Source organism: Triticum aestivum, chromosome 1A (assembly GCF_018294505.1).
Source record: "Triticum aestivum cultivar Chinese Spring chromosome 1A, IWGSC CS RefSeq v2.1, whole genome shotgun sequence".
NCBI classification, from domain to species: Eukaryota; Viridiplantae; Streptophyta; class Magnoliopsida; order Poales; family Poaceae; genus Triticum; species Triticum aestivum.
This window is the reverse complement of record NC_057794.1, coordinates 478546932-478570427: the sequence shown is the minus strand read 5'-3', so window position 1 is coordinate 478570427 and position 23496 is coordinate 478546932.

Here is a 23496-nt window from a genome sequence, read left to right as displayed (position 1 = left end):
CAATCATCAGTCGAACCCTGAAATTTGACCTTCCCTCTCATACGTCATTCTGGACATGAGTTGGATCTCGGCCAATCATGTTGTAATTGATTGTACACCTAGTTCCCTTCAACTTAAACGTTGAATTATTCAGCCGTTTCTATAATCTGATGCCTTTGCATTCTTTCCTTCTTTTGATTGAGTACTGATACTCACATCAGATCCATTGAGGACCACTGAATCCTTTGTTGGATTATTATCCGACCGTGTCAGTCACATTCTAAATTCTCGTGAGTTTTCCCCTGACACATAATGCCTATGGTAAACATTATCCTCTCTTTTGTGAACCATGCTCTACTTTCGGGCTGGTGTTAAGTAGTATTGAAGTTCGTGGTATATGTTCCTAAGATGCCCTGACGGGTTGAACTAATGCTTTCCCTAATTTTTGTGAACCTGGGAATTCCTATGGGTCATACTCTACTGGTGTTATGCCGGATAAAAAAAAATTCTACACTACAACTTCATTGAACGCGAGAAGTGAAGGAAAGGTTATGCATTGGAGAAGTGGGAGTCGACCTTGAACTTTGTGTTCATGCCCATGGACCTAATGTGGATCTTATCATGGAAGCTTCTTGTGATATAATAATCCCCTTATTATAAGTTCATACGGTATCTATGTTTGGTCCTTTGCAACCGTGGTTTTAACCATGATTGTTCCCCCTTTAATTCCATTTCTCGGACAAGTTAAAGCACTTGTCTTCTGCAGATCAATGCATCTCGGCAACCTCTATTTTGATCTTCCTTCGAGTATTACCCTCTGGTACCTCGAGAATATCAAAGAACTGTGTTGCTTCCTATGAGTCTTCATCTAGTATTGCTTTTCACCGATTTCAGATTTCCCTCGGGATCTGAGTTATTAATCAATCGAGGACACTGATAAGTGAATTGGTTGAATCGATTCCGCACTCTGATTCTATAACTCTAAGTAATTTTCATTACTTAAGAGTTTAATAATCCTTCAAGTCATTCCTAGCCTGATCGACTATATTATTATCGTGCTAAATTTTAACTGTGCTACCTGGTCCTTCTTCTTGGAACAGAATTTTCGACGATGAGCTAAGCCTACGTCGATCTTCCTCGTCATATCATTTCGCCTTGAACAGCAAGCTTGATTTCGAGTTGGTGTCGTACCCGTGGTTCCAATAACCTTTCGCTTCATCATCCCTTTGACTTGATGTCATTGATGATTGATTACATCTTCATGAAATCTCTCGACAAATGTGTCATGATCATCGTCAACATTTTGAGCTCTTCCAGCATATCAACCGAATTCATGATGAAAAATACCATCCTCCCCCCTCAATGATTGTGTTATCTTCGATAACGTCCTTGACTTTCTGCCAACACAAACCTGATTTCGTGTGGTGATACCTTACGTTCCGAGATAATCTTGGAAGTGTTCCTGTGTATCTTTTGAGATCTTCAGATCCAACTCTGACACGAAACACCATGTTATTGCTACCTCGAAGCATGACTATGGTACTCTGTATATCAACAAGAACATTGGGAGTGCAATGCTAAATGTTTCTTGATTCATTATTCTAACACCGTGGTGTGGGTAATATCATGATTCTTCCCTCGCCCCTTTGTCTAAATACTTTTGAACTGCTGTCCTACCATGTATATCATGCCCCGCCTTTCCTTGGGAAGGATATACCCTAAATTCTTGTGTGCAAACACATTTTTCCTTTCCTTTGATCTGATTAATCCTGATAATCACATTTTCCTTTCCATTGGTTTGTTAGTCTTTCTTTTTATCTATATGATAAAAGAAGAAATAATTCTCTGCTTATAAAATACTCCGATGTACAACCTTGTCAGTGAGACCCTGTTACTATTGTTGATGACATTCCAGTAACCACCGATGGACGGGAACCTTGCCGATTGGTCCGCCTCGTCTTAACGAGCAGGAAAATGGTTCTCTTCGTCCCTCGCCCTTGCTACCAACGTTGTTGCCAACATAATTGACATGGCTATATATCCTATGACCTGCCTTGCTTTCATGACCGTGCAAAGTGATTAGCGCCTTTCTGCTGTTAACCCACCTGGTGGGCCAATAACCCATAGTTCCACAGGATCGAAACCTGACTCTCCTGTACATCCCTGTCTTCCAACATTGTTCCTCATGATTGGCTTCGTATGTAAATCCTAAGCCGCCTTCCGAGAGTCAATCTATTCTGGTATTAGACGCAACACTTACTCTCATTGCTCTGAACCCCCTTTTCACACAGTGTTTCACACATCGGACGATTGTCTATCCGCTTGAAGCTTCTTATTGCACCTTCATACCTTGCTCTTGATGACTTTCTTGAATTTCAACTTGAGAGATGCCTCCATGCCACGTTGAGGTACTTATCTTGTGATGAGCTCCGTCCTTCCCGAGTCTTTCCCCTTACTCCACCTCTTAAATCTCGGGACAAGATTTCTTGTAGTGGGGGAGATTTGTAACACCCCGGGAATCATGCTACAGTAATCTCCCACTAATGGTGGCCATGTCATCGTGATTACTATGTAGCTTGCCACTTGTCCAAAAATCAAAGCCTTTTTCAAATTTAAGATAAGTCGAATAAATTATTTCTTTGCGCAGTAAAACTAAAATGTTCACCTTATCCTATAAATTTCCCTGTTCACTGTCATGTTGAGCCAACGTCTTCTGAATTCCCAAAATGCCCATGGGAATTAATTTGGTGCTCCAGCAGCATTTAAATTGGACTTTTCAATTTCTAAAATTGATTAGGCAACTCCTTTTGACCCCAAACTTTTTGTTCCATCTCAAGGTTTTGTGTGAGTTTTATGTGCCAAGTTTTGTTGAAAACAAAACTCATTTTGGTACTAAAAGAAAAATGCAAAACAGAGAAAATAAAATAAAACAAGAGGGGAAAAGAAAAGGGAAAAAGCAGAGGGGGGAGAGAGAAAAGAGCCCCTGGCCTCCCATTGGGCCTCGGCCCACTTCAGCCTGGCCGGCCCAGCTTCCCCTGCACCCCCCTCCTTCCTGTTCCTCCGACTGCGCGCCAGGGCGCGTCCGGTCGCCACCGAGCCGGCTCGCCGTCGACGCCGTGGGGATAAGGTCGAGTCTCCTCGGCTTCGCCAGCTCCCCCACTAGATATTTTCCCGAGTCCACTCCCCTAGTGCTCTCTCTCGCCTGTGCCCCCTCCTCCAGATCCGCCTCGTCGTCGCGCCCGGTGTCGTCCGCCTCACTCCACTGCGGCCACCGGCTACCTGCTGCCCCGCCGTCGTGTCCACGAAGGCCGTCTCCATCCGCTACGTCATACACGCCGACGCACTAGAGCCGAAGGCCACTACGACGCTGCCCCGAGCCGTCTTCAACCTTCGGATCACCGGCGTTCGTCGCAGATTCCGGCTGCCTCACGCCCTCCCCGAGCTCACTGCCACTCCCCTACGCCCCCACGGTGAGCTCCCGCGCGTAATCCCTCACTGCCCCGTCCGTTTCAATGCGTGTAACCGCCGTCGCCATAGCTCCCGTAGGCCACCGCCGCCCCGCTCCATCGCCATCATGGCCACCGCTCGTTCCGAGCTAGCCGAGCACGGGCACGTGCTGAGGGCCTCGCGGTGAAGCCGCCAGTGCCCTCTACCTTTCCTCCCCTGTCCCCTTGCACCGGATCCATTTGCGCCCGACTCCGGCCGACGCATCGCTCATCACCGTCGTCCCCACGGACCTCCCCGCAGCCTCCCACTACCTCCAACGGACGCGCGCGAGCGTCAGCTCCTCGTAGGCCCTCTCAGCGTGCCGACCCATGCCCTGCATCGCCGAATCCACCATCGCCCGCCACCGCCGCCTCTACTCGCCGCCGCCATCGTTGCAGCCCGTCTCAGCCCGAGCTAAGGCCACAGTTGGATGCGCCACTCCTCCCACGTCCGAACGAGCCCGGACGCTCTCGAAATGGCCCTCTGTGGCGCGTTTCCGGCGAGGTCCCGAGCACCTCCGCCGTGTTTTCGGTCGCCGGCATTCAGCCGCCGGCCACTGCCAATGTGGCGCACCGGGGCCACCCCCTGGGTCGCTGACCCGTGGGCCCGCGGGGCCCGGCTGACCTGTTGACTTAGGTCAACTGCTGACTGGGCACTCTGGCCCACTGACTTGCGGGCCCCACTGCATAATTAATTTAACTAAACTAGTTTTATAATTAAAATTAATTAGTTAATCTGTTAAGTCACTGACAGGTGGGGTCCAGGTGCTAATTAACCCTGTTTACTCTTAGTTAAACTTAGTTAAGCCCTCTGACCATGACATGTGGGTCCCACTAGCCCCACATGGCAGGTTTGACCCTGGTCAGCGAGTCTGTTGACTGCTGACGTCATCCCCACACAATGCTGATGTCATAATTCCCTTCTATTAATTTATTTAATTCCAGAAAATGTTTAAACCTTTAGAAATTCTTAGAAAATAAACCGTAGCTCGGATGAAAATGTTTTCTACATGAAAGTTTCTCAGAACGACGAGACGAATCTGAATACGTGATCCGTTTACCTGTCAGATGTCTCTAACTATCTGAACCTGGAACATTTCCCCTCCGGTCATCTGTGTGACACAGGTCCGGAACCGGGAAAACATTCCCCGTTGACTTCCCCCTTCACCGGTATCGTGTAGCACCACGTTAGAACACGTCTAGCTTTGTCTATTGTCCTGTTATGCGCTTGCTTGCTATGTATTTACTGTTTCTCCCCCCTCTTCTCTTCGGTAGACCCCGTGACGGCTACCTATGCCGCTGTGATCAACTACGTCGACGACGACCCCCCTCCTTGCCAGAGAAACCAGGCAATCAAACCCTCCTTGAGCATTCCAATATCGCCCATTTCTTTCCCTCTCATGCTTGCATTAGAACTGCTACTGCTTTCTGTATGATCCTACTCTGATGCATAGCCTGTTGTTGTTACCTGCTTTTATACCTTACCTACTTATCCTAAACTTCTTAGTATAGGTTTGTTAGAGATCCATCAGTGACCCCCACCTTGTCCCAGTTGCCCCGCTTTATGTTCGATGTCTCGATCAACGTGATCATCGTCCAGGCCCCGACACCGCACATCACCCCCTAGTTGTACGACTCTGCAGAGTTACCATCGAGTGCCGAGGGTGGAACCTCTTATATCACTCCTGATGAGATCTCCGTAGTGTAGCTTTACGGTCAAGGCATCGAGGGTGATTACCTCCTTAACCACTTCCGTTACGGCTCTGTCATGCAACCCATCAAACGTGAACCTCGAGGGTGGATCCTCTTACGTTTACCTTGATGATAACATCGAGTGGAATTCACCGGGGGTGATTCCTCGGGTTTTCCCTTTGGTGTTAGACACACAATTACTATGGTTACTATGACTTTACACTGAACCATGTTACTAAAGACGGGTCGACCCTGAGGGGTACCCGCGCGAGCTTAATAGCGAGTGATGTGGAGTCGGGTTGACCTGGAAGGTGCCCGCGAGATACTTACGATGCGTGGCCGGGCATTCTTAGCCCTTGCCACAAGTACTCAAGACGGGGCGACAGGGTCACATCGATCGTGAGTCTCTGCTCGTTACCGTGCGTTCCTAATCCACTACGATTTGGATATTTGATCCAAGGGACCTTTGGCCTGATAGCACTAACCATCATGTGGGCATAGTATGGGCGTTCTGCGTCGTATACACCAGCCGAAGCTTAATAGACGTCAGCGACTGAGCGGCGCGCCGGGTTAGACTGCGTAAGCACCTGCCTTTTTGAAGGAGGTAGCTAGGTCTGCTCACCGGCCGCCCACGCAACGTGCAGGAGTTCCCGAGGAGATGGCCCATGACCCCTAGGGGCATAGGTTTAGTCCGGCGTGCTGGCCTCTCTATTAAGCCTAGGTCGGGTTGCGGCGTATTGTTTGGCCGAGGCCGGGCATGACCCAGGAAAGTGTGTCCGGCCGGAGTTAATCGAGCGTGGTGGGTAAGTTGGTGCACCCCTGCAGGGAAGAAAACATCTATCGATAGCATGTCCTACGGTAACGGACACTTGGAGTTGTATCCCGATCAATACAACTAGAACTGGATACTTGAGATGAGACATCGAGATGAGAAATGGATAGTATGGCTCTGGGATTGCTTCCTCGCAGGGAGTCGAGAAAGGATCTCTGGCCGAGGTTGATAACACTTCTACTACTTAACTTTATGCTACTCTACTCCCTACTGTTGCTGCAAGATGGTGGTTTCCAGAAGATGCTAGTCTTCGATAGGACTAGGCCTTCTCTCTATTCTGGCTTTCTGCAGTTTAGTCCACAGATACAACCCATTTGTTTGATACAAATGCATACTTAGTTTAGATCTGATGTAAGCCTTGCGAGTACTTTGGATGAGTACTCACGGTTGCTTTGCTACCTCTTTTCCCCCATACCCGATTGTTGCGACCAGATGACGGATCCCAGGAGCCAGACAACACCACTGATGACTACTGCTACCCCGAGGGTGCCTACTACTACGTGATGACCGCTGAGGACTTGGAGTAGTTAGGAGGCTCCCAGGCAGGAGGCCTTGCCTTTTCGATCGATGTTGCTTTTGTGCTAGCCTTCTTAAGGCAAACTTGTTTAACTTATGTCTGTACTCAGATATTGTTGCTTCTGCTGACTCTTGTGTATTCGAGCTTATGTATTCGATCCCTTGAGGCCCCTGGCTTGTAATATAAAGCTTGTATTTATTTTAATTTGTGTCTAGAGTTGTGTTGTGATATCTTCTCGTGAGTCCTTGATCTTGATCGTACACATTTGCGTGTATGATTAGTGTATGATCAAATCGAGGGCGTCACAACTGGGATGTGCAATGACTCATTAGTGACATGTATGAAAGAATTATGAACGGTGGCTTTGCCATAAATACGATGTCAACTACATGATCATGCTAAGCAATATGACAATGATGGAGTGTGTCATAATAAACGGAACGATGGAATGTTGCATGGCAATATATCTCGGAATGGCTATGGAAATGCCATAATAGGTAGGTATGGTGGCTGTTTTGAGGAAGGTATATGGTGGGTTTATGGTACCGGTGAAAGTTGCGCGGTACTAGAGAGGCTAGCAATGGTGGAAGGGTGAGAGTGCGTATAATCCATGGGCTCAACATTAGTCATAAAGAACTCACATACTTATTGCAAAAATCTATTAGTTATCAAAACAAAGTACTACGCGCATGCTCCTAGGGGGATAGATTGGTAGGAATAGACCATCACTCGTCCCCGACCACCACTCACCGGGAAGACAATCAATAAATAAATCATGCTCCGACTTCATCACATAGCGGTTCACCATATGTGCATGCTACGGGAATCACAAAATTCAACACAAGTATTTCTCAAATTCACAACTACTCAACTAGCATGACTCTAATATCACCATCTCCATATCTCAAAACAATTATCAAGTATCAAACTTCTCATAGTATTCCATGCACTTTATATCAAAGTTTTTATTATATCCCTCTTGGATGCCCATCATATTAGGACTAGTTTCATAATGAAAGCAAACTACCATGCTGTTCTAAAGAGTCTCAAAATGATATAAGTGAAGCATGAGAGTTCATTAATTTCTATAAAATAAAACCACCACCGTGCTCTAAAAAGATATAAGTGAAGCACTAGAGCAACAACAAACTACTCCGAAAGATATAAGTGAAGACCAATGAGTAGTCGAATAATTATGCAACTATGTGATGAATATCTAACATTTAATAATTTCATATATTGGTATTTTATTCAAGCAGCAAGCAAAGCAAAATAAAATGACATTCTAAGAATGGCAAACATCATGTGAAGAAGCAAAAACTTAGGATCAACCGAAACTAACCGATAGTTGTTGAAGAAGAAAGGTGGGATGCCAACCGGGGCATCCCCAAGCTTAGACGCTTGAGACTTCTTGAAATACTATCTTGGGATGCCTTGGGCATCCCCAATCTTGAGCTTTTGTGTCTCCTTAATTCCTCTCATATCACGGTCTTCCTAAATCTCAAAAGCTTCATCCACACAAAACTCAACAAGGACTCGTGAGATAAGTTAGTATAAACCATTGCAAAAACCTTATCATACTATACTGTAGCAAATCACTAAAATTATTATTCAACATTTCAAACTAAATTCCTCTGCATATTTAATAGTCCTATCCTCAAATAGAATCATTAAAGAAGCAAACATATGCAAACAATGCAAACATAACAGCAATCTGCCTAAACAGGACAGTCTGTAAGGAATGCAGCAACATCAAAACTTCCCTAGCTCCAAAAATTATGAAAGAAAATTCCCACTGTAGTAAATTTATCACAGCTTAATATGCAAAAGGTTTCAACGTTTTATCACATTCTTACTTTTCTAGGGAATTATTGCAACAGCGGTAAACTTTCTGTTTTCAAACAGCAACACGTGGACTTCTAAAATAGGCATAGTAAAGGCTATCAATGCCACTTTTATTGAAATAAAAGATGCAAAAAATTGTTCTAAATAACAGCAAGCAAATTCTAACAAAATAAATTGACGCTCCAAGAAAAACACATATCATGTGGTGAATAAAAATATAGCTCCAAGTAAAGTTACCGATGAACGAAGACGAAAGAGGGGATGCCCGGAAGGCATCCCCAAGCTTAGGCTCTTGGCTATACTTGAATATCACCTTGCAGTGCCTTGGTCATCCCCAATCTTAGGCTCTTGCCACTCCTTATTCCATAGTCCATCGAATCCTTACCCAAAACTTGAAAACTTCACAACACAAAACTTAACATAAAACTCATAAGCTCCGTTAGTATAAGAAAATAAATCACCACTTCAAGGTACTGTAATGAACTCATTATTTATTTATATTGGTGTTAAACCTACTTTATTAAAACTTCTCTCTGGTTTATAAACTATTTTACTAGCCATAGATTCATCAAAATAAGTAAACAACACATGAAAAACAGAATCTGTCAAAAACAGAACAGTCTGTAGTAATCTGGATCAAACGTATACTTCTGGAACTCATAAAATTCTCAAATAAATTTCTGGACCTAAGGAATTTATCTATTAATCGTCTTAAAAAATAATTAACTAAATAGCACTTTCCAAATAAAAATGACAGCAATTATTGTGAGCGCTAAAGTTTCTGTTTTTTACAGCATGATCAACAAGACTTTCCCCAAGTCTTCCCAAAGGTTCTACTTGGCACAAACACTAATTAAAAGCATAAAACCACATCTAAACAGAGGCTAGATGAATTATTTATTACTAAACAGGAACAAAAAGCAAGGAACAAAAATAAAATTGGGTTTCCTCCCAACAAGCGCTATTGTTTAACGCCCCTAGCTAGGCATGATGATTTCAATGATGCTCGCATAAAAGATAAAACTTGAAACATAAATAGAGCATCTTGAAGAATATGACTAGCACATTTAAGTCTAACCCACTTCCTATGCATAGGGATTTTGTGAGCAAGCAACTTATGGAAACAATAATCAATTAGCATAGGAAGGTAAAGCAAGCAAAACTTTAAGATTTTAAGCACATAGAGAGGAAACTTGATATTATTGCAATTCCTACAAGCATATATTCCTCCCTCATAATAATTTTCAGTAGCATCATGAATGAATTAAACAATATAACCAGCACCTAAAGCATTCTTTTCATGATCAACAAGCATAGAAATTTTATTACTCTCCACATAAGCAAAATTCTTCTCATTCGGGATAGTGAAAGTGTCATAAGAAACTCGAATACTATAAATTGTTTCCACATTAAAAGAATAATGTTCATAGAAGGGGTAACCATAATCATGACAAGTTTAATAAATATAATCACTACTTTTTATAGCATAAGTATCATCATAATAATCATCATAAGTAGGAGGCATGCTATCATCATTACAAATTTGCATATCAAAACTTGGGAGACTAAAAATATCATCTTCATCAAACATAGCTTCCCCAAGCTTGGGCCTTTTCATATCATAAGCATAATCACTCTCATCATTAATAGTATAGATAGCACCAATAGTATAGCAATTATCATATTCTTCCAAGCAAGTGACAAAAAGATTTTCAAGATCATAAGAAGTATCATTATCTTCCACAATTATATTTTCATGAGGCACAATAGTAATAGGAGCAGCATTATTTGGGAGAGATATATTTTTACCTCTCTTCCTTTTTCTTTTCTTCTTCTTCACCACATCATGTGTGGGTTCAATCCTCTTTTTGGAGCTCCTTATTAATGAGATTGGTTGAATAGGAGGCTCCTCCTAGTTACCTGATTCATCATAAGAAATAATAGGAGGATATTGGGAAGTCTCTTCCCTTTCATTAGTATTCTCTTCATCCTCTATTTGTTTTTTTCTCTTTATGTAGTTGGAAATATAAGGATTTTCAATACAATTCACCGCACAATACATATAAATTTCCTCTAGATCAAAATGAAGAACTCTATCAAGGGCAAATTTTGGAATATCCTTAGTTATACGTTTCATTTCTTCATAACCCAAGAGCAAACTAAGTTCATTATGATGTGCAAGGGAAATCAAGTCATCACAATTTTTGGACACGATATGATCATGAAACAATTTGCATTGGGTATTGAAATGATCATGTTCATTACAAAGTTCACAAGTATGGCCAACATAATTTAAATTTTCAGCACATTCATCTAGCCTTTGTTGCAACAATTTAGTTTCTAAGTACTTATGCCTATTGTAATATCTATCTTCCCTATTTGGTGTGTTCGTACAAATCCAATGCACTCCACAAAAATTGACATGTTTATAGGAGACATCATAACTAGTGCAATCATCATTAGTATCATGGATATTCAAAAAATTCATACTAACAACATTGCAATCATGCTCATCATTCACATATTTAGTGCCAAACATTTTATAGATTTCTTCTTCTAGCATTTGAGCACAATTTTCCTTTCCATCATACTTACGAAAGATATTAAAAAGGTGAAGCGTATGAGACAAACTCAATTCCATTTTTTATAGTTTTCTTTAATAAACTAAACTAGTGATAAAATAAGAAACTAAAAGACTCGATTGCAAGATCTAAAGATATACCTTCAAGCGCTAACCTCCCCGGCAACGGCGCCAGAAAAGAGATTGATGTCTACTACACAACCTTCTTCTTGTAGACGTTGTTGGGCCTCCAAGTGCAGAGGTTTGTAGGACAGTAGCAAATTTTCCTCAAGTGGATGACCTAAGGTTTATCAATCCGTAGGAGGCGTAGGATGAAGATGGTCTCTCTCAAGCAACCCTGCAACCAAATAGCAAAGAGTCTCTTGTGTCCCCAACACACCCAATACAATGGTAAATTGTATAGGTGCACTAGTTCGGCGAAGAGATGGTGATACAAGTGGTATATGGATAGTAGATACAAGTGGTATATAGATGAAGTATTCTTTAAACAGGAACCCATCCTGAAACACAATTTGCCTGTTGAAATCCTAGGGGATCCTCCTCCACCCAAGGGTGATCCCGTGTTTGATCTTAAATCGTTGCCTGATACTCTTAAATATGCTTATCTTGATGAGAAACAGATATATCCTGTTATTATTAGTGCTAACCTTTCAGAGCATGAAGAAGAGAGATTATTGAAAACTCTGAAGAAGCACCGTGCTGCTATTGGATATACTCTTGATGATCTTAAGGGCATTAGTCCCACTCTATGTCAACACAAAATAAATTTGGAGGAAGATGCCAAACCAGTTCGTGATCATCAACGACGGCTGAATCCTAAGATGAAGGAAGTGGTAAGAAAGGAAATACTAAAGCTTCTTGAGGCAGGTATAATTTATCCCGTTGCTGATAGTCAGTGGGTAAGTCCTGTCCATTGCGTCCCTAAGAAGGGAGGTATTACTGTCGTTCCTAATGATAAAGATGAGTTGATCCCGCAAAGAATTATTACAGGTTATAGGATGGTAATTGATTTCCGCAAATTAAATAAAGCTACTAAAAAAGATCATTACCCCTTACCTTTTATTGATCAAATGCTAGAAATATTATCCAAACATACACATTTTTGCTTTCTAGATGGTTATTCTGGTTTCTCCCAAATACCCGTGTCAGCCAATGATCAATCAAAGACTACTTTTACTTGCCCTTTTGGCACTTTTTCTTATAGACGTATGCCTTTTGGTTTATGTAATGCACTAGCTACCTTTCAAAGATGCATGATGGCTATATTCTCTGACTTTTGTGAAAAGATTTGTGAGGTTTTCATGGACGATTTTTCCGTCTATGGATCCTCTTTTGATGATTGCTTAAGCAACCTTGACCGAGTTTTGCAGAGATGTGAAGAAACTAATCTTGTCTTGAATTGGGAAAAGTGCCACTTTATGGTTAATGAAGGTATTGTCTTGGGGCATAAAGTTTCTGAAAGAGGTATTGAGGTTGATAAAGCCAAGGTTGATGCTATTGAAAAGATGCCATGTCCCAAGGACATCAAAGGTATAAGAAATTTCCTTGGTCATGCCAGTTTCTATAGGAGGTTCATTAAGGACTTATCAAAAATTTCTCGGCCTCTGACTAATTTATTACTGATGTCTACGACACAGCCTTCTTCTTGTAGACGTTGTTGGGCCTCCAAGTGCAGAGGTTTGTAGGACAGTAGCAAATTTCCCTCAAGTGGATGACCTAAGGTTTATCAATCCGTAGGAGGCATAGGATGAAGATGGTCTCTCTTAAGCAATCCTGCAACCAAATAGCAAAGAGTCTCTTGTGTACCCAACACACCCAATACAATGGTAAATTGTATAGGTGCACTAGTTCGGCGAAGAGATGGTGATACAAGTGGTATATGGATAGTAGATATGAGTATTTGTAATCTGAAAAAATAAAAACAGCAAGGTAACTAATGATAAAAGTGAGCGTAAACAGTATTGCAATGCGTTGAAACAAGGCCTAGGGTTCATACTTTCGCTAGTGCAAGTTCCCTCAACAATAATAACATAATTGGATCACATAACTATCCCTCAACATGCAACAAAGAGTCACTCCAAAGTCACTAATAGCGGAGAACAAACGAAGAGATTATGGTAGGGTACGAAACCTCCTCAAAGTTATTCTTTCCAATCAATCCGTTGGGCTATTCCTATAAGTGTCACAAACAGCCCTAGAGTTTGTACTAGAATAACACCTTAAGACACAAATCAACCAAAACCCTAATGTCACCTAGATACTCCAATGTCACCTCAAGTATCCCTGGGTATGATTATACGATATGCATCACACAATCTCAGATTCATCTATTCAACCAACACATAGAACCTCAAAGAGTGCCCCAAAGTTTCTACCGGAGAATCACGACGAAAACATGTGCCAACCCCTATGCATAGGTTCATGGGCGGAACCCGCAAGTTGATCACCAAAACATACATCAAGTGAATCACGTGATATCCCATTGTCACCACAGATACGCACGGCAAGACATACATCAAGTGTTCTCAAATCTTTAAAGACTCAATCTGATAAGATAACTTCAAAGGGGAAACTCAATTCATTACAACATAGTAGAGGGGGAGGAGAAACATAAGATCCAACTATAATAGCAAAGCTCGCGATACATCAAGATCGTATCATCTCAAGAACACGAGAGAGAGAGATCAAACACATAGCTACTGGTACATACCCTCAGCCCCGAGGGAGAACTACTCCCTCCTCGTCATGGAGAGCACCGGGATGATGACACTACTAGAAAAAGGGCTGCTAGTGGCGCACCTATTTTCGCTACTAATGGCGCACTACTGGTGCGCCACTAGCATCACGCCATTAGAATTATTTTTCTAATGGCGCACCCACGGTGCGCCATTAGTATCTGGTATACTAATGGCGCACCACATAGAAGTGCGCCATTAGTAACAATTTTTTCTTTTCAGAATTTTTTTTAATTTTTTTCAAAAATTTTCATTTTTTTTCGTTTTTTTCTTAATCTTAGGTCATTATGTCTTAATCTCGGGTCAATATGCTTTATCTCAAGTCAAATCGCACTCCGTGGTCAAACTTCCCGAAAGATCACCCATCCTCACACTACTCCAGCCCAAGCACGCTTAACTTCAGAGTTCTATCCAACCCCAGCAACAACTCACTTCACAGGCACTTGTTGATATATCTAGCATATCAATCCTATTATACCTTGTTGATGTCTAGGACTTTGTTCATGTTCATGACTATGATGAAATTTTGAAAAATATTTCAAACTTCCCGGTCATATTACGTATCATTTTTTGAAAAAAAATAAAAAAAAATTTCAAAACTTTTTTTTTTGAATTTTTTTGCCTCTAGATCTTGAAAGCCCCGTAACTTTTTTGTGTTAGGTTTTTGGGGATTTTGAAAATGTTTAACGGGGTTCCCCCATTAAATTCGGATGTAACTTTTCGAGTAGATGATTTTTCATATATAAAACTTTTTAATCCGAGTCCGTATGCAAAAGTTATGCCCATTTTTCAAATTTCCAGAGAGATTTTGCAAATAAAGTCGAAATTTATATTTGTAAATTTCCCAACAAATAGAGCACATATCACATGGCAAACTTATTTTCTTTTATTTTTTTGACATTTTTATCATTTTTTAATTTTTTTAAACTGAAAAGGCGGTCCACGGGGGGGGGGGGGTGCATTTGGTGGAAGCCGGGCAAACTAGTAATGGCGCACCACACCCACAGTGCGCCATTACTAGTTTTGAAAAAAAATATAAAAAAATTTGAAATTTTTTTGAACTTTTTTTGAAAAAAACTTAGTAATGGCGCACCAGTGGACAGTGCGCCATTACTAGTTTACTAGTAATGGCGCACTGTCCACTGGTGCGCCATTAGTAACAATTTTTTTTATTTTTTTTTACTTTTTTTTTCAAAACTTCTAATGGTGCACCGTGGGTGTGGTGCGCCATTACTATGTCAACTAGTAATGGCGCACCACACCCACGGTGCGCCATTAGTAACAATTTTTTTTTCAAAACTTCTAATGGCGCACCGCACACCAGGTGCGCCATTAGTAATATATTACTAATGGCGTACCTGTATGTGGTGCGCCATTGCTATATTCTAATGGCGCACCACACACGTGGTGCGCCATTAGTGACCATTTCATCTATAGCTGTTTTCCTAGTAGTGTGAAGATGGCCATCGGAGAGGGATTGCCCCTCCGACAGGGTGCCGGAACGGGTCTAGATTGGTTTTCGGTGGCTACGGAGGCTTCTGGCGGTGGAACTCCTGATCTATTGTGCTCCCGCATGTTTTTAGGGTATATGGAGATATATAGGCGAAAGAAGTACGTCAGGGGGGGCACGAGGGTGGAGGGCGTGCCCAGGGGGGTGGGCGCGCCCCCCTACCTCGTGGCCTCCTCGAAGCTTCCCTTACGTGGACTCCAAGTCTCTCGGGCTTCTTGTGATCCAAAAATAAGTTCCATGAAGTTTCAGATCAATTGGACTCCGTTTGATTTTCCTTTTCTGCGATATTCTAAAACAAGGAAAAAACAGAAACTGGCACTGGGCTCTGGGTTAATAGGTTAGTCCCAAAAATCATATAAAATAGCATATAAATGCATATAAAACATCCAAGGTTGATAATATAATAGCATGGAACAATCAAAAATTATAGATATGTTGGAGACGTATCAATTACAAAAAGATATACCATTTGTTTTTGATGATGATTGTGTAGAAGCATTTGAAATACTTAAGAAATCATTAATCTCTGCACCTATTGTTCAGCCACCTGATTGGAATTTACCTTTTGAAATTATGTGTGATACTAGTGATTATGCTGTAGGTGCTGTTCTAGGACAAAGAGTTGATAAGAAATTAAATGTTATTCAATATGCTAGTGAAACTCTAGACAATGCTCAGAGAAATTATGCTACTACTTAAAAGGAATTCCTAGCAGTTGTATTTGCTTTTGATAAGTTTAGACCATATATTGTTGATTCTAAAGTAACTATTCACACGGATCATGCTGCTATTAAATACCTTATGGAACAGAAGGATGCTAAACCTAGACTTATTAGATGGGTTCTCCTACTACAAGAATTTGATTTGCATATTGTTGATAGAAAGGGAGCCGAGAACCCCGTTGCAGACAACTTGTCTAGGTTAGAAAATGTGCTTGATGACCCACTACCTATTGATGATAACTTTCCTGATGAACAAATAAATGTCATAAATGCTTCTCGTACTACTCCATGGTATGCTGATTATGCTAATTATATTGTTGCTAAATTTATACCACCTAGTTTCACATACCAGCAAAAGAAAAAGTTTTTCTATGATTTGAGGCATTACTTTTGGGATGAACCACATCTTTATAAATAATGAGTAGATGGTGTTATTAGAAGTTGTGTACCTGAGCATGAACAGGAACAGATCCTATGCAAGTGTCACTCCGAAGCTTATGGAGGACACCACGCTGGAGATAGAACTGCACATAAGGTATTGCAATCCGGTTTTTATTGGCCTACTCTCTTCAAGGATGCCCGTAAGTTTGTTGTATCTTGTGATGAATGTCAAAGAATTGGTAATATTAGTAGACGTCAAGAAATGTCTATGAATTATTCACTTGTTATTGAACCATTTGATGTTTGGGGCTTTGATTATATGGGACATTTTCCTGCCTCTAATGGATATACACATATTTTAGTTGCTGTTGATTACGTTACTAAGTGGGTAGAAGCTATTCCAACTAGTAGTGCTGATCATAACACTTCTATTAAGATGCTTAAATAAGTTATTTTTCCAAGGTTTGGAGTCCCTAGATATTTAATGACTGTTGGTGGTTCACATTTTATTCATGGTGCTTTCCGTAAAATGCTTGCTAAGTATGATGTTAATCATAGAATTGCATCTCCTTATCACCCATAGTCTAGTGATCAAGTAGAATTGAGCAATAGAGAACTCAAATTAATTTTGCAAAAGACTGTTAATAGATCTAGAAAGAATTGGTCCAAGAAACTTGATGATGCATTATGGGCCTATAGAACTGCATATAAAAACCCTATGGGTATGTCTCCATATAAAATGGTTTATGGAAAAGCATGTCACTTACCTCTCGAACTAGAACATAAGGCTTATTGGGCTGAGCTCAATTATGATTTTAAACCTGCTGGTGAGAAGAGGTTATTTGACATTAGCTCACTTGATGAATGGAGAACCCAAGCCTATGAGAATGCCAAGTTGTTTAAAGAAAAAGTTAAAAGATGGCATGACAAAAGAATACAAAAGCGTGAGTTTAATTTAGGTGATTATGTATTGCTATACAACTCTCGTTTAAGATTTTTTGCAGGAAAACTTCTCTCTAAATGGGAAGGTCCTTACGTTATCGAGGAGGTCTATCGTTCCGGTGCCATAAAAATCAACAACTTCGAAGGCACAAACTGAAGGTGGTGAACGGTCAAAGAATTAAACATTATATCTCAGGTAATCCTATAAATGTTGAAACCAATGTTATTGAAACCGTAACCCCAGAGGAATACATAAGGGACACTTTCTGGAACGTTTCAGACTCTGGAAAGGAATAGGTATGTGGTACGGTAAGTAAACCGACCCCAAAACAGTTCTAATGGCAATTTTCTTCCGTTTTGGAATATTTAGAAAAATAGAAAAATAAGAAGCAGTCTGGGAAGGACACGAGGGCTCCACGAGGGTGGAGGGCGCGCCCTACCCCCTGGGCACGCCCCCTACCTCGTGGGCACCTCGTGTGCTCTCCGGACTCCGTTTTCTTGCACGACATGTATTTTGGTCGGTAAAAATTCATTATATAACCTCCCGAAGGTTTTGACCACCGTATCACGCAAAAATCTCATGTCTTTGTTTCGAGCTGTTTTTCTGACAGATCCAGGTCCTCATGTCATCTTCAAGTGCCCCCAAGGACCAGTTCTTCGGGAAGGTCATCAACCCCTACCTCGCGGAAGTGCTGCAACACCCTCAAACCATTGAGATGCGTGAGGGGTTGTTGCACATCCGTGATGTTGAGGGATCAAGGAAGACCGGAAGCACGGAGGCAAGGCTCCAGACATTGGAGCAAGAAGTTTTCAAGTGTCAGGAGATGGTGGAGCGTGGACTCGATTCCAATCACATTATGATCACGGAGTTCACCAACAACCACAAGCTGGACGTCAAGGACATTGGGGAGGCCATCTTCAAGCTTCATGAGAAAATCAAGCACCTCCAAGCCCAGATCTATGACCTGCAAAATCAAAATTGTTAGTATGAATATAGATTCAAGAGGATGAGTTTGGGTGCATATTTGAGGTTTCAGGAGACTCGATCATCCTTCTATGATGGTAAGCCTATGCCGTGGAAGAAGGACGACAAGCCTACGCCATCAACAAAACCATCAACTTCTTCACCAACAAAGGAGACATAATCACATGGGTATGGGCACTCCCCTTGGCAACTGCCAAGCTTGGGGGAGTGCCCCGGTATTGTATCACCATCACTTTTATATTTACCGCTTTTCTTAGTTCGATCCTTTTGATAATATTTTGATCTAGTAGAATAAAAGTTCTTAGTATGATCTAGTTTTGAGTTTTGCTTTATGATCCTTCTATGTAATCGAGTCCGTGAGCTATATATAATAAAGATTAGTGTTGAGTCAAGGGATTGATTATTTTGCCATGATCCTTGAGTGAATAAAAGAAAAGAGAAAAGAATAAAAAGAAACAAAGAGATCATATGGATCTTATGGAGAGTAATGAGCTCACATAGAAATAGTATGATGAATAAAAGTTGTTGAGAGTTGACAAACATAGTTTTGGTCATCGTTGAAATTAATAAGAAGTAATAAATAAAGAGAGGTCTTCACATGTAAATACACTATCTTGGACATCTTTTATGATTGTGAGCATTCATTAAAATATGACATGCTAAAGAGTTGACGTTGGACAAGGAGGACAACATAATGGGTTATGTTTTCTTACATCTAAGATAATTTATATTTTCATGGATCACCCAACATGATTGAGCTTGCCTTTCCCTCTCATGCTAGCCAATTCTTTGCACCAAGTAGAGATACTACTTGTGCTTCCAAATATCCCTAAACCCAGTTTTGCCATAAGAGTCCACCATATCTACCTATGGATTGAGTAAGATCCTTCAAGTAAGTTGTCATCGATGCAAGCAATAAAAATTGCTCTCTAAATATGTATGACTTATTAGTGTGGGAGAAAATAAGCTTTATACGATCATGTGATATGGAAGAAATAAAAGCAACAGACTGCATAATAAAGGTCCATATCACAAGTGGCAATATAAAGTGACGTTCTTTCGCATTAAGATTTTGTGCATCCAACCATAAAAGCACATGACAACCTCTGCTTCCCTCTGCGAAGGGCATATCTTTTACTTTTATCTCCTACCTTGCATAAGAGTCATGGTGATCTTCGCCCTTCCTTTTTAAATTTTATCGTTTGGCAAGCACAACATGTTGGAAAGATCTTGGTATATATGGCTAATTGGATGTGAGTTTTCATGAACTATTATTGTTGACATTATCCTTGAGGTAAAACATTGGGAGGCAAAACTATAAGCCCCTATCTTTCTCTATGTCCGATTAAAACTCCATACCCATATTTATTGCGTGAGTGTTAGCGATTGTGAAAGACTATATGATAGTTGAGTATGTGGACTCACTAAAAAGCTCTTGTATTGACTCTTTCCTATGTTATGATAAATTGCAATTGCTTCAATGACTGAGATTATAGTTTGTTAGTTTTCAATGAAGTTTATGATTCATACTTGAAATTGTGATTGAATTGTTACCCTAGCATAAGAGATCATATGACAAGAATTATATAAGTTGTTGTTCTAAGAATGATCATGATGCCCTCATGTCCGTATTTTATTTTTATTGACACCTCTATCTCTAAACATGTGGACATATTTTTCGATTTCGGCTTTCGCTTGAGGACAAGCGAGGTCTAAGCTTGGGGGAGTCGATACGTCCATTTTGCATCATGCTTTTATTTCGATATTTATTGCATTATGGGCTGTTATTACACATTATGTCACAATACTTATGCCTATTCTCTCTTATTTTACAAGGTTTACATAAAGAGGGAGAATGCCGGCAGTTGGGATTCTGGGCTGGAAAAGGAGCAAATATTAGAGACCTATTCTGCACAGCTCCAAAAGTCCCGAAACTTCACAGAAGTCATTTTCAGAATATATAAAAAATACTGAGTGCAAGAAGTTCACCAGGGGGGCCACACCCTGCCCACGAGGGTGGGGGCACGCCCTACCCCCCTAGGCGTGCCCCCCTACCTCGTGGGCCCCCTGGTGGCCCTCCGATGCCCATCTTCTGCTATATGGAGTCTTTCGATGAGAAAAAAAATCATAAGCCATCTTTCCGGACGAGACTCCGCCGCCACGAGGCGGAACCTTGGAGGAACCAATCTAAGGCTCTGGTGGAGCTGTTCTGCCGGGGACACTTCCCTCCAGGAGGGGGAAATCATCGTCATCGTCATCACCAACGCTCCTGTCATCGGGAGAGGGCAATCTCCATCAACATCTTCACCAGCACCATTGATACATCTCCAACGTATCTATAATTTTTGATTGCTCCATGCTATATTATCTACTGTTTTGGACATTATTGGGCTTTATTATCCACTTTTATATTATTTTTGGGACTAACCTATTAACCGAAGGCCCAACCCAGAATTGTTGTTTTTTGCCTGTTTTAGGGTTTCGAAGAAAAGGAATATCAAACGGAGTCCAAACGGAATGAAACCTTCGGGAACGTGATTTTCTCACCGAATACAACTCAGGAGACTTGGACCCTATGTCAAGCCAATTAACAGGAGGCCACGAGGTAGGGGGGCGCGCCTGCCCCTAGGCGCGCCCTCCACCCTTGTGGGCCCCCTGTTGCTCCACCGACGTACTTCTTCCTCCTATATATATCCACGTACCCCCAAACGGTCAGAGACGGAGCCAAAAACCTAATTCCACCGCCGCAACTTTCTGTATCCACGAGATCCCATCTTGGGGCCTGTTCCGGAGCTCCGCCAGAGGGGGCATCGATCACGGAGGGCTTCTACATCATCATCCAAGCCCCTCCGATGAAGTGTGAGTAGCTTACTTCGGACCTACGGGTCCATAGTTAGTAGCTAGATGGTTTCTTCTCTCCTTTTGGATCTCAATACAATGTTCTCCCCCTCTCTCGTGGAGATCTATTCGATGTAATCTTGTTTTTGCGGTGTGTTTGTTGAGACCGATGAATTGTGGGTTTATGATCCAGTCTATCTATGAATAGTATTTGAATCTTCTCTGAATTCTTTTATGTATGATTGGTTATCTTTGCAAGTCTCTTCGAATTATCAGTTTTGTTTGGCCTACTAGATTGGTTGTTCTTGCCATGGGAGAAGTGCTTAGCTTTGGGTTCGATCTTGCGGTGTCCTTTCCCAGTGACAGAAGGGGCAGCAAGGCACGTATTGTATTGTTGCCATCGAGGATAACAAGATGGGGTTTTTATCATATTGCATGAAACTATCCCTCTACATCATGTCATCTTGCTTAAGGCGTTACTCTGTTTTTAACTTAATACTCTAGATGCATGCTGGATAGCGGTCGATGAGTGGAGTAATAGTAGTAGATGCAGGCAGGAGTCGGTCTACTTGTCTCGGACGTGATGCCTATATACATGATCATACCTAGATATTCTCATAACTATGCTCAATTCTGTCAATTGCTCAACAGTAATTTGTTCACCCACCATAGAATACTTATGCTCTTGAGAGAAGCCACTAGTGAAACCTATGGCCCCCAGGTCTCTTTCTCATCATATCAATCTCCATCGCTTTATTATTGCTTTGCCATTTACTTTTCACTTTGCATCTCTATACCAAAAATATTATTTATCATCTCTATCAGATCTCACTTTCGTAAGTGACCGTGAAGGGATTGACAACCCCTAACCGCGTTGGTTGCGTTGAGCTATTGATTTTGTGTAGGTACAAGGGACTCGCACGTAGCCTCCTACTGGATTGATACCTTGGTTCTCAAAAACTGAGGAAAATACTTACGCTACTTTGCTGCATCATCCTCTCCTCTTCGGGGAAATCCAACGCAGTGCTCAAGAGGTAGCAACCATCTCCTCTCAAAACCCTAGTTCATCTCTTGTATCCAATTCTTGTCTCCAAGTCCGGGATTGGTACCTGTGGGTTGCTAGTAGTGTTAATTACTCCTTGTAGTTGATGCTAGTTGGTTTATTTGGTGCAAGATCATATGTTCAGATCCTATATGCGTATTAATACCCCTCTGATTATGAACATGAATATGCTTTGTGAGTAGTTACGTTTGTTTCTGAGGACATGGGAGAAGTCTTGCTATTAGTAGTCATGTGAATTTGGTATTCGTTCGATATTTTGATGAGATGTATGTTGTCTCTCCTCTAGTGGTGTTATGTGAATGTCGACTACATGGCACTTCACCATTATTTGGGCCTAGAGGAAGGCATTGGGAAGTAATAAGTAGATGATGGGTTGCTAGAGTGACAGAAGCTTAAACCCTAGTTTATGCGTTGCTTCGTAAGGGGCTGATTTGGATCCATATGTTTCATGCTATGGTTAGGTTTACCTTAATACTTTTGTTGTAGTTGTGGATGCTTGCAATAGAGGTTAATCATAAGTGTGATGCTTGTCCAAGTAAGGACAGCACCCAAGCACCGGTCCACCCACATACCAAATTATCGAAGTACCGAACGCGAATCATATGAACATGATGAAAACTAGCTTGACGATATTCCCATGTGTCCTCGGGAGCGCTTTACATCATATAAGAGTTTGTCCAGGCTTGTCCTTTGCTACAAAAAGGATTGGGCCACCTTGCTGCACTTTATTTACTTTTGTTACTTGTTGCTCGTTATCAATTATCTTATCACAAAACTATCTATTACCTATAATTTCAGTGCTTGCAGAGAATACCTTGCTGAAAACCGCTTATCATTTCCTTCTGCTCCTCGTTGGGTTTGACACTCTTACTTATCAAAAGGACTATGATAGATCCCCTATACTTGTGGGTCATCAGGTTCGAGCTTATCAGTTTGAAACTTTTTCACATAAGCATCATAACCCCAAACTTTAAGAAATGACAACTTTGGTTTCTTGCCAAACCATAGTTCATACGGTGTCATCTCAACGGATTTAGATGGTGCCCTATTTAACGTGAATGCAGTTGTCTCTAATGCATAACCCCAAAAGGATAGCGGTAAATCAGTAAGAGACGTTATAGATTGCACCATATCTAGTAAAGTGCGATTACGACGTTCAGACACACCATTACACCGTGGTGTTCCAGGTGGCGTGAGTTGTGAAACTATTCCGCATTGTGTCAAATGAAGACCAAACTCGTAACTCAAATATTCTCCTCCACAATCAGATCGTAGAAACTTTATTTTCTTGTTAAGATGATTTTCCACTTCACTGTAAAATTCTTTGAACTTTTCAAATGTTTCAGACTTATGTTTCATCAAGTAGATATACCCATATCTGTTCAAATC